General features: G+C 42.1%; 1 protein-coding gene across 16 annotated transcripts in view; it reads left to right on the top strand.

The window, feature by feature from the left end:
• LPP (LIM domain containing preferred translocation partner in lipoma) overlaps nt 1-12,898 on the top strand; it is a 669,728-nt gene that overhangs the window by 547,573 nt on the left and 109,257 nt on the right. The gene's annotated exons all lie outside the window — the stretch shown is intronic.

The raw sequence follows: 12,898 nt of genomic DNA, 5'->3' as shown, positions 1-12,898 counted from the left end.
AAGTCTTTTCTTTAAGATGCACTACCGCTCCCATTTGTACCATCTGCAGCAAGCTAAATTACTCCTCGGCGTTCACACCTTTCCAATATGTGTCGACCATAATCATGGCACTCCGTAGTCATTCTCCAGCCTCTCTCTGTGTACTTACATGGCTCCTTTAGTCTTCCTCAAGTCAGTCTCTCTCGTCCTTTATCGTGAGCACTATATTCTACTCCCTACTGCCTACAAGAGAACAGTCTGAGTATATTCCAGATGGGAAAAAATAACCCCAACATGTTGTAACAGGGGGGAGAAAAACACACTGATGAGATGAAAGGAACAATCTACAGGTTAATTAGTAGTATGGCCACAAATATGTGCACAGTTTTGTTTCAGAAATAAAGCAAGCTGTATTTGTTGTAACTATCTCTTCTTTGAACTTAACAGAATGCTGATAATGCCAAGCTGTGTTTACAGTCCAAATTTTTGCTAAAGACCTTCAACTTTGCACTCCCCCCTGTGTGGTATCTCTTGCCCAAGACAGAACTACAAATAAAAGCACTTAGCAGGAACTGATGCAAGAACCCATCACAGAGCTGGTCTGTTTTTGTGCGGTGTCGGTGGATTTGTATGGTTTCTGGGAGCTCTCCCTATAAGCCTTACTTCGTAAGGAAGAACGCTTGTGTTATCTCACTGGTTATTAGGCAATTGGGTATTAGTCATCCTGTAAAAATTAAATGTGTTTACCGACTATGATCATCTAAAAATGGAAACTACATTAGTGCAAGAGGATTCTCCCAGAAATAACTCTGCTGACATAAATAGAACATGCCTCTTGCCCCGTTTCTTGTTTCTTTTATTTAACAGCTTTTATAGTGTTTCAACAATTTTGCGGTCTTGAAGGGCTGTCCAGAGATCAACAGTGAGCAGGTTCTCCTTACCTGCAGGCAGGCTTACTCTAATTTAGCTGAGAATGAAAAACGAAAGCCTGGGAAGGTTTTTAGAGAAATGCTTGATTCCATGTATACATCTAATCGGAGGAGATAGAGAGGATCTGCCCTTCCCATGGACGTGGCTTCTTGAGGAAATGACCCATTTTCACAAACTCCACTATGGTCCCACAAGTGTTCCTTCATTCCCAACCAAATCCTTCCTGTAGAACTTTCTGAGCCTTTCTTCTGCGGTTCTCTCATGATCTCACAGGGCTCTAAGCTCCTACAAGGTAGAAATGTGGCTTCTTGATGTGGCCGTTTCTTATTATGAAACTTTGTGCCACACCTCAGAAATGATGATAGCCAGTGGAGTTTATTAGAACGAAATTTAAACTTTTCTACTTCAAACCCAGTGATTCTGCTAATCTGGAGGTGGCAAAGAAGGGTGGCTATTTATTTCCTCTCCCACACAAAGCAAGATTGTGAAGGAACTTTTTCTCTGAATGAAAGGGGAGAGGGGAAAAGTGGGAACCTTCTCATGTTTTATTCAGATGTTAACAAAGAAAATTGAGAAGTGTGGTTTCCTTAAAACTGACACCATTTTTATCCCAAACATTCTGGTAAGTGATAGCAGATGACTGTTCAAGCTTCTTGAGAGAGAGAGAGAGAGAGAGAGAGAGCGAGCGAGAGAGAGAGAGAGAGAGGAATATTTTTCAGGAGCAGAGTCCCAGCGGGAAGTATTACCTAAAAGTAATACGCTAATTGCTTTCAATCTTGCATATTTCTACATACTGTGTGCATACATACATGTATTAATAACTGTTCCCAAGACGTCACTCTAGCACTCAGCTCAGTGTTGCTATGCAAGTGCCAGAGACAGAATCAATGCAGACTGCAGTTTAGCAACGAGAATTTTACAGACACACGAGGGCGGAGATGGAGATGGCCGCAGGTCCAAGATTCCGTGCCTGGGTCTCCCTCTGAGCTCTGATGTAACATCATGTGTCAAATATTCATGGCATCCATCGACCCACTCCACTTAGAACATGAAACAGCACTGCCAGCATTTCCAAGGAGCTTAGATCCTCAAAATCTGTCTACTTACATCCAGGATGGCATTCCATTTTGTGGATTTGCACAGGAATTCCTCAGAATATGAATTCTGGATAAAGGCCCAGATATAGAAGTACATTGTGCTCTATTGTGCATGTGATTTATACCATCGTTCATAACAAAAATGTATTTTACAATGATACATCTCGGAGGAATTCCTCACATTTTCTTGTCGTTTATCATTTAATATCGAAATTCCTCCTGGTAACCCTTTGAGTCACCAAGGGCTGGGATTGCTGTTGAGGTACCTAGGACCTACTGACCCAGGTGGATGAGGGAAGTTGCCCAACGCCACAGGTTATATATATGATAAAGCCAGGATTAGAACCCAGTTCTTCTAACCAGAGATCTACTACTTATCCCACACGGGGGTTTTGTACCCTTTAAAAAACTAAATAACAAAATAAAGTGGAAGCCTCTTATCAAGTGAATGTTATATATAACTCCAGTGTCCAAAAATAAATCAGTTCAGACCAGGTATGGTCAAACAGGAAGCAGAGCCTGGCCTTTTATGGCCCCAAGGTACCTCTACAGAACACCCAGATGTGTTTCAGATGGATGGATTGGTTCTGCTGTTTCAGAAAGTCATGTAGTTAACCTTGTTCTGGAATCATGCAGGACTCATCCTTGTGGACTGCCATGTCCCACAGGATGCTCCCATATGGATGAAATTTTACCCCGTGTGGAGGGAGAAATTCCTCATGCTCAGGCAACAGCGCCTACTAGTGGGGGAACACTCATATTTGAGGTGGCTCCCCCCGGAGATGGTTTGAGCAGCCAGATCACTGTGCTGGGAGCCCGAAGGCTTCCATCCAGGTCTCATCTCTTCTGTCAAGGCACGGCCTCTCCCGCAGCCTTTGTTTTCACATCTGTGAATGAGGTTGGACCAGATGTTTTCTAAATTTTGCACATGTGCTTTCCTTCTTAGACTTTTAGATCCCTTTAACAGTGTCTTAGGGGCCTTTCAGCACCAAGTGGAGAAACCAAAGCTGGGGTGTGGTGTCAGGTGAGAATATCGCCCACCTCCGGGTTCAGCACTATGTGTGTATGTAATGTGGGCCAGGTGAAAGACCACTCGACTTGGGGCCTGATGAACCAAGTCTGAATTCCAGCTTTTCTGTCTCAGTCTTACACAAGACTATTCTCCTAGGTTCACTCATTTGCTAACAAAGGATAGGTGCCTTAGATAGCTTTTGGTTATTGTGAGGTAAGCTTCAAACAACATCATGTAAATGATGACATTTCATGTGAACCTGCAGGATTATCTCAATCTTGATATGTCAGAAATTTAAAAGTAATGCTAGTCATAACTTCCATTTTTCTCTTTTTGGAAGCATCAGGTGAAAAAGCACGTTTAATATTGTAAAGTGCTATATAAGTGTAAGGAGTGCTTGGTAACATCATAAGAAGATGATCATGGCTATTTGGAGGCATTGAAATACAATAGCTTTAGCAGGGAGCCTGGGTGGCTCAGTCGGTTAACCGTACTACTCTTGATTTCAACTCAGGTCATGATTTTGGGGTCATGAGATTGAGCCCTGCATTGGGCTCCGGGCTCTACAGTGACAGCACAGAGCCATCTTGGGATTCTCTGTCTCCCTCTGTCTCTGCCCCTCCACGCCCTCTCTCCGTCAAAATAAAAAAAACTTACAAAAAAAAAGAAAGGAAGGAAGGAAGAAATACAGTAGCTTTAGAAGCACCCTCGTGAGTTACTCAGGGTTAAGTTTGTTCTTAAAGAACCAAAATAAATTTGGAGATTTCCTACCACAGAAACTATGAGTAGCTGGGCAAATTAAAGCATTTTCAGCTTGGAATGGAGCTTAAAGGAAATACAGATTCCCATGAGAGATACCATGAAGCAGATTCCAAACATAAATCAAAAATAATCGTTGCAATAGCAGTTGTAACTGTACTAGTAAATATTGATTTTTATTTCTGTTAACGGGTCAATCATGAAATTAATTTTAAATGTAGGAAAATAGATTAAGAATTCAGAAGGTGAGTATGAAAATATCCATGTGTAAAAATTAAGTTGAAGAGAAATCTTGACTTCAGTCAAAATAGATGGTGATATTCCTGTCAGGGATGTTGTAAGGTTTATACGAGCTTCCTGCCAGGCCGGATGTTTTTAGGAATCTTAGAATTCTAAAGCAATAAGCCAGGTTAGGGGATAGGTTAAGCGGGCTCCAAAGGCAGACTGCCTGGGCCCCTATCCCAGCTTCAATATTTAACTGCATGGCCTCGGGCAAGTGACTTAATCTCTTTAGGCTGCCATTTCTTCAGCTATGATGCAGACGATGATAGGACCTACACTATCAGGCTGGTGGAAGGATTACCTGAGATAATACATCTAAATGCTTAAAACAATGCTTGGCAAACACTAAGTCCTGCATAAATATTGACTGTTGTCATCACTCTGGGGTCCATATATTTTTGCAGGATTAGGGTTGAATTTCTAGCACTAAATTCTATGAGTAACGTTTTGGTGAATATAAATCTTATATAACTGCCTCACAGATGCAGCTGCCTCTATAACCCCCATATTGACTGTCCTCTTTAAAAGTAGGCCCAGGGGCACCTGGGTGGCTCAGTCGGTTAAGTGTCCAACTCTTGGTTTCAACTCAGGTCATGATCTCATGGTTCATGGGTTTGAGCCCCGCATTGGGCTCTGTGCTGACAGCTCAGAGCCTTCTTGGGATTCTCTCTCTCTCTCTCTCTCTCTCAAAATAAATAAATAAACTTAAAAAATATCTAAGTGGGTCCAGAGTGCATATCTCTGTGCTTTTAGTTGCAATAAGCTCTCTATTTGAAGTTGTGCATATTATACCTCCTATAGTTGGAGGGAGAAGGAATAGAGCCTGTACAAGGCCCTTTGTGGCTGTTGTTGAACTTCATGGCCGGATAGTGAAAGCAATCATCACCATCTTCTTTTTACAGAGGCTGAGAAAACGTTACCACTGTGCCACACTTAGCACAGAATAGAGACTTCATAAGTGCATTTATTGAGGGGCTGACAGAACGGCTGGACAGTGGACTCAACTGAAACCACCTGATCCTTGAGGGGGTCTGATTATTGCTGATTGTGAAAACAAGTGCCCTCAGGCTCTGGAAATTTAAGAAATGTGTTCAGGTTCCCATAGCTAGTGAGTAACAAAGGCAAGACTCGCAGACCTGTCTGGTTTCCTTTACATCTTTATATAGAACTTTGTTCAAGGACGCCATGTATTACATTCAAAACTGCAAAGCAGTGTTTTTTGTTTTGCTTTTGTTGCTATCTGGCTTTTGCTTTTATTTGAGCTACTTTTCCTGAGAATGGAAGTTGCCAGAAAGTGATTGTCCTGACGTTCACCGTGCATATATATGTTACTTAGTTCAGTGGAGGTTGGGACCAGGGTGCGTCGTGTCCAACTCATTGCCTCTGTCAACACAACTAAGTGCAACTTATTAGGATGTAATCTCTATGGGACCAGGGCTTTGGCCCTGTCATCGCTTTGTAAGAATTCCCTAGGACAAACTACACTGTGGAGCACATTGACATGCAGCTCCTTGTAGATCAATGGTTCTCAAACCCACTGCACATTAGCATTGTTATTTCAGGGCCCCACACCAGACCAAAGAAGTCAGAATCTTGGGAAGTGAAGCATGGATATCAGTATTTTTTTTTTTTTTTTAATCTTTCCTGGTGGGAATCCAGAGTTTGAGTTTCAGTACTTTCAAATCTTCTCTGAAGGACTGCCACCTAGTATAGGTGCCTACCTGCCTACCTCTAGCAGACACTGACCACACCCATGATTTGGGAGTTGGAGAAGTGGTATTGTATCAGCTCTTCTTTCCCCGGGCGTGGGAATGGCCCACACTCCTACCCAACGCTGAAGACATCCATAGTTGAGTTCTGGGTGAATAATAAACTTTACTCATAGAAAAACACATGCTCATTAAGAAGATGGACTGGGGGCGCCTGGGTGGCTCAGTCGGTTGAGCGTCCGACTTAGGCTCAGGTCATGATCTTGCGGTCCGTGAGTTTGAGCCTTGTGTCAGGCTCTGTGCTGGCAGCTCAGAGCCCGGAGCCTGGTTCGGATTCTGTGTCTCCCTCTCTCTGCTCCTCCCCTGTTTATGCGCTCTCTCTCTCTCTCTCTCTCTCTGCCTCTCAAAAATAAATAAATGTTTAAAAAGAAAGAAAGAAAGAAGATGGACTGTAGACGTCTGCCCTGCTTCCTATCTCAGCCCACCTCCTTCTGCCTCTGAGACCTTGGCCAAGTGACTTCACCTCAGATGTCTTGCCTATCAAATAAAAATAGGTAATCATTATAGTGCTATGAAAGAATGTACGTGGAGTGCTTAGGACAGTGCCTGGCATCGAGAAAAAAACACAGTAATTTTCTTTTATAGTTTTGTTATGCTTCTTCACAATGCAGCATAGTTAAGTCAGCGGAACATGTTTACTTTTGCAACCCCATGTGGGACTCCCCCGCCCAAACCACCCCCTTACCTGAAGGTCCAGCCTAAGCAAATATGTATCTATAGATGAATCACCTCATGGCTTAGCCTTCCTTTCATCAGTAGGATTCAGCCTTTACTCTGTCTTCTCAGGTTTGGGGCCCAGGCCTTTATTCGCCCGCTCCTGTACTGTTCTCTCTGACAATTTGGGGTTTTTTTTTTGTTTGTTTGGTTGGTTGGTTGGTTATTTTTACTCAACCTCTTATTTTATACTAAGATGTTCCTTACTTTGTCTCTCTCGGAAGGCTTCCTCTGTCTACCACTGGTCTAGTGCTGTAGCGGCCGCTGCTCTTTTGCCTGCTGTGTGCGTGCCCACGTGTGCGTGAGAGAGAATGCAAGCACCTGCGTATAGGGGAGAGAGAGACAGAGAGGAACTGCCATCTGCCACTTCCTCCCTCCCACCCGAGTGCCCAGTGAATCTGCAAGCATCTCAGCAAGGATCACCTGAGCAACAACATGATGAAATAGTACAATACGATTGTATACACACAGGCAGGGCGACAAAACTGCAGTCCTGCAGTCCGGCTTTTAAGACCCGATAAGGATTCCATTATTCCCACAACTAAATGGCACTCACCATAGGAGACTGAATATCGCCACGTTATTTAAAGGCAGAGTCCAAGAAAGTAGGAAAAGACTGAATGTGGTGTACGATGTGCTATGTAACATCACACCTTAAATGGTGACCAGTTGACATTCTTGATAGACTCTGTAGTGTCTAAGGCCATACAGCAGCACCGTGTGATACATTCATTTACGACACAAAATGAGACTTCTGTAGGAGTGCTTCTAATTAATATAAGTGAACTTCTTTCCCTGGCTTCCATTCTGGCAAGATATGAGAACATGTAGCTGATTCTGTTCATGTATGTTATCAGTGACTAGAAAGCCATTGAGAAGTCTTCCAAGGAACACATAAAGAGATAGCATTAGAGTGATAACTCATTGGTGGAAAGCAGACCTTTTCAGCCAACTTATGAACAGTCTGTACCTGAATGGGTTTGAATGCATATTAAACAAGCCTATTTGGGCAATGCTCAGCCACTGTTATCCTGATGAGCAGTACAGAAATAGGTACCCCTTGGAACAGTGGCTCAACTTGGCTGAACATTAGAATTACCAGGAGCGCTTTTAAACTTCCAATCCTAGGACATCCCACTTCAGAGCAATGGAATCAGAATCTCTGGAGCTGGAACCCAGTAATCCGTCCTTTTTTTTATGTTCCCCAGAGTATCCAGCATATTGGCAATGTTGAAAATCACTGTCCTACGACTTAAGTAGTTTAAAAAGCAGGATGTCTATTATTACATGCATTAATGCTACAGGATTCTATAGAATAAAAGCTTTGGTGATTAGAAAATGCCGTCATTCTAGTACCTTCAGTGAATGTCAGATGGACCTGTCATATAAAGAATGCAAGCTTATTCTATTATCTTTTTCTACCTTCAGCAGAAGATAATTTCTGACTCGGCTTAATGGAGTATCTGCTTTAGAAAGATAACTCCAGTGGCCATATGTAGGATAAATTGGAACAATCTTTTTGTTTCTAGGAATACTTTACCATGACTTCATTACCCTGATATAACCCTATTGATTCAACTTTTCAAACAGGATTTTGTTCAGAATATTTTGAAGAAAGTGCGTAATGAGAAGCCTGATATGCGATCAGCATATAGGGTTTCAATTCATTGTGATTCTTAAAAAGAGAATATTACGTTTGCTTGTGCCTAAAATTTCTATTAAAACTCAGATAGCAAGGGAGACATGAAGATAAATGTGACCTAGCTTGATGTCTGCATACATTTTCTAGTTTACTTTTGATGGTGAATAATGCAGAAGTTTGAAAGTATCACCAACTTTTAAGATGGCTATGGACATTTTTAATCCTACCCCCAAAACAAGCAGGACTTGGAAAAGGGGGCCTGTGGCCTCTTATAGTAATGGTGCCAAGATCACAGGAAAAACATTTTCAAATAAAATTTTTTTTCACATTATAAAGGAAATATATTCACGTTACCAAAAGAGAAAACTGGAACCAATAAATATGAAAACCTGTGTCCCACTAATCTACCTCCCTTGCTTACCCTGTTGATCTACCTGTAATATCACTCTCCACCCGTGCCCTTCCTAAAAATGACTTGTTTGAATTCTGCATAACCTTCCAGGTTTAGCTCAATACTAAGACTTCCATAAAGCCCTTCCATGTATAAGAGGAAGTGAATCAGAGATACTGGTGTAGTCAGGAAGCCATTGCAATGGCCCATGAATGATAATGGAGCCTGATTTAGGTAGTAGGCATGTTGCAGATAGAAGCCTTTCGGAGACACTCCAGAGGTTGCTATAGTTAGCAAAGGGGACTGGGGTAAGGGGTGAGAAGAACCCATAATGGGTTCCACAGCAGATATGAAGCGATATACCTAGCAAGCAATAATACATAACCAAGCTTTAGAAACCAGGTCTTTTCATTTATTTATTGTTGGATCTAGGCATCTTAATTCACTGTCAGAATTCTCCTCAGACGGTCTGACCCTCTGTCATTGGTTTTTTTTAAATTACTGTGCTAAGCTTTGCCAACCAGCTCCTCATACCAGCCCTGGGTCTGAACTTGAGCTTCCTACTGGCCCCTAATCAAACTCTGTTTCCTTCATGCTCTGATGCCTTCAAGTCTGGTACCATTCCCCCTGGTTTTTCTCATTTAAAAGTGCTGAATACTTGTCCAGAAGATGGGCATTCAGATTGTGGTGTGCATTTTAATGATGTGTAGTATAAGCCCCTCTAAGGGGCAAGGATGAACCATGCTTGAGTGACTTTCTTTCCATTGTGAGTGCTTCCCGAAAAGGCATAGTTTGTAAATTCTGTTAATGTGAAAAGGGAACATTCGGGCACCTTTTCTGTCCTGCTGATGTGTAGGGCTATTTTTGTTTTTTGTTCTTAGCTCTTTTTTCTGGGCTTGTGATTCTAAAGGTGCCAGACTGACTGCCCTCGAGCCCGTGTCCCCGATTTCTCCCAAGAATAGGAAAAATATGGGAGGCAGCAGAGCTGGTCATGTCTGGGTTCAGCGTATTAGCTTGACCCACTCTGGAAGAATATCCTCCAAAATACAAAGGAGAAGATTGTTCCTTATGAATCCAGCCCATCTGCTTTCATAGCTGAGAAGACAAACCCTTGTTGTGCCGGCACCAAGCCACTGCAGACGTGTGGGATCCAGTCAAGTCCAGCCACTCATTCCCTTTGGAAATACTAAAATGTTTTTCTCTCTCCCCTCTCCACCTGTCACAATTTCATCCTCGAGTTGGACTCAAATGCATCTTTTCCCACAGAACCCTTCCACAGAACCCTATCACATATGATTTTCCTTCCACACCTCCACAGCACTTTCTCCTCTGGCACTTGGCACCTTTTTTTCATGTGATTGTAGAATGTACGTGGTCTTGTAATGCCTGTAAAAGGCACTGACCAAGTCTACTCCATTTCCGTTTATCACAGAAAAGCAGAATATAGTACTTTGCAAGAGTAGATACCTGAGGAATGTTTGTTGAACAGAATGAAAATTGCAAAGATTTTCTGTTCAGCCTGACGTTTAGGGGTCTGCCCTGATCTTTCTCTCTAATCGGTGATTGAGATTCTCTCCCAGAGCCTCGGGGATAGCTAGCAAACTCTCCATAAACTGTGTAGAGTGAGCTCTTGGGTTCCAGAGATTATGCTGTGGATCAGCTGTAGTTTAGATCACAATCGCTGTCTCCAGCTGCTTCATAGACCACCATGACATTTAGCCAGAATTCTTTTTGTTTCCCCAAGTGTGGTCCACACATCACTGTGTAGTCCCTGGTGGACTGTCAAGTAACCCAGTTTAAGGTCTAGGAAGGAAAAGAGTAATAAAAAATAATAATTCTGTTGACCTGAATTTAACAGATCTGAAATGTAAAATTACAGTTTTCACAGGTATCCAATCCACTGTTAATAATCATCACATTCTTAAAAGATTGCACATATATCACAAAACCTCTGTTGACTGGTGTTGTTTGACCAGTATTCACCAACAGTGCCATTCAGCTCAGAGTATTTTCATGTCATTAGTATGTTTTTTTTTTCCTGCTGATGCTAAACCTATATTTTTCATTATCACTATTGTATTGCATTGTTTCTTTAGTTCGCCAGAATACATCAGTGATTTCAGTATGATTCAATGAAGGTGGGAAAAATAGTAATAACGATAATACCATAAATACCACTTCAGATTAATATTAAAAATGTAAATTTTTGTGAACAAGGATTCCAATATAAATATTGGAAGCGAATCTGTATGTTGTGAAACAGATATGATGGGTTTGCACAAGCAGTTGAAAAAGAAAAGTTTGAATACTAAACTATGCTAATGACTCCTTAAACATTAGACTTTATGAACTGATCCATTTGCCTATAATCCCAGTGTGTTTTCTGTAAAGAAATGTCAGATAGTGGCATGAAACTCTAATTTTAGCATCAAGTTGAGACGTAGCACAGTGAACTATTTAGTAAACCAATTAAGCCGGGTTTCTTTACTGAATAATCACAAAACAAGAGCCATATGCAATAACCTAATTTTGTTACTAAAGGCAATTAAGTTCCAAATTTTGAAGGCACTTTTCTAAGGTTATCTATCTCATAATAAAAACAGGTACAAGTTGACTTTTGGGCAGAAGTTTATAAAACAACCACGAGGTTTATTACAAAAGTTTTTATCCAATGTCAAGAATATGATATCAGGACTTTATAGTATCAGCTACCGTAGTGGCAGTCAGTTTCCAAGAGTTTAACTCTTTTTCCAGTACTTGATATTTCTTATCGCTCCAGGGGAAAATGGACTGTCGTTTGGGTTATATTTTAAAAATACATTGAAGTCCTGCAACAGGATGTATAGAAATCTTTTCCAGTGCCAATGCAACCAGAGAGGATTAGAAATATATTTGGCTCTTTCCTCCCAAGTTGAAACATTTAGCCCTCCCGTTTTTAGGTGTGAAATGGTTGTCAATCCAGTGGATGGAGTGCTGAAAGCAGTCTTCGTGAGAAATCTCTCCGTCATGTCAGCTCTGTGTTCAATCCCGATGCACACAACGAAACAGAGGCAGAACAGCATCGTGGTTAAAACCATGGATGCTGGAGCTAGACTCCTTGGATTCGAATTTCATTGACCGTCTTTGTGACTCAGTTTCCTCACCTGTACAATAGGGAGAGCAACAGACCTACGACATAGGTGGTTGTGACTATGAAATGAGCTTAACATGTATATAAAGCACCTTGAAAATGCCTGACACGTGGGAAACACTGGGTTTGCTTACAGCTTATGTGTCAAAGCCCGCAGCGCAGATTCTTGCTGACATTCCCAGCGACCTGTAATTATTTGTAAAGACTTTTTACTTATCGAAATAAAGACTAAGAAAGAAAACTGGATGTGGATCTGACCTCTGGCTCAAGATTCCCATGACGGAACCAGATAGAGATACAGATTGCAACCAGCACAGGGCTTCACGCTGACATAAATATTTGTCTTCTGTAATGTTTTATTGTTCCTATTTAAAACAATGATTTTTTTAAAACTGAAATCTGATGTCCATATGTGGTCCACATGCCCCATAAATCAGTTTAAGAATGCTGAAAGTTTACAGAACGCTGGGCTGGACAGGGACAACCAGGGCCTTCGGGACTCAAACCCCGACAAGTATGTGGAATCTGTTACAGGTTTTAGGGACGTTCAAAGTATGATCACACTTGGAGGCAATACTAACTGGATTGTAATAACTTAAAGGGTGTCAAGTGTAGTGGGAGACTTGCTTAATGAGGCCCTAGAAGACAGAACTGGGACTACCGGGTAGCAGTGAGCATGAGGAAGCAGTCTGGCTCAGTATGAGAAAGAACTTTCCAGCAGTCAGAGCTGTCGGGAAATAAAAGGGACTCCCTTTTGATCTGTCATTGAGGGCTGGATGCAGAGAGATTTTACAACCTGGGCTTTTGTGAAAGGAGGCGCAGTTTGAGTTTGGACCCAGTCCCCTCACAGTCTAACTGGACACATAGACTCTCTAAGCAGGAAGACTTTCCTAGGCTGTGCCTTCCACTGCTGCTATGCTGAGTCATGTTCTTCCTAGACTTGTGTGTGAGACTGGAGGCACAGCCCTGGCCTCGACATTCGGAGACCTGAGTTCTACTCTGTCACGTTCTGTAGGTCCTTGAGCTGTGTAAATGAGCTTTTCAAATGCTTCGTGTAAAATCTCCATCATGGCGGCCTCACAGAGGTGAGTCCTGGCTATATTGGTGATCTCGCGCCTGGTGGTGGCGGTGGTGGGGGTGTCAGCCCTCTTGCTGCCGCTGCCACTGTGAACCTGCTGCTTCTTCAGAAGGAC

Source organism: Acinonyx jubatus, chromosome C2 (genome assembly GCF_027475565.1).
Source record: "Acinonyx jubatus isolate Ajub_Pintada_27869175 chromosome C2, VMU_Ajub_asm_v1.0, whole genome shotgun sequence".
Taxonomy (NCBI): domain Eukaryota; kingdom Metazoa; phylum Chordata; class Mammalia; order Carnivora; family Felidae; genus Acinonyx; species Acinonyx jubatus.
Note: the sequence above shows the minus strand (reverse complement) of the source record. Positions and strands in the feature narration are given on the sequence as shown.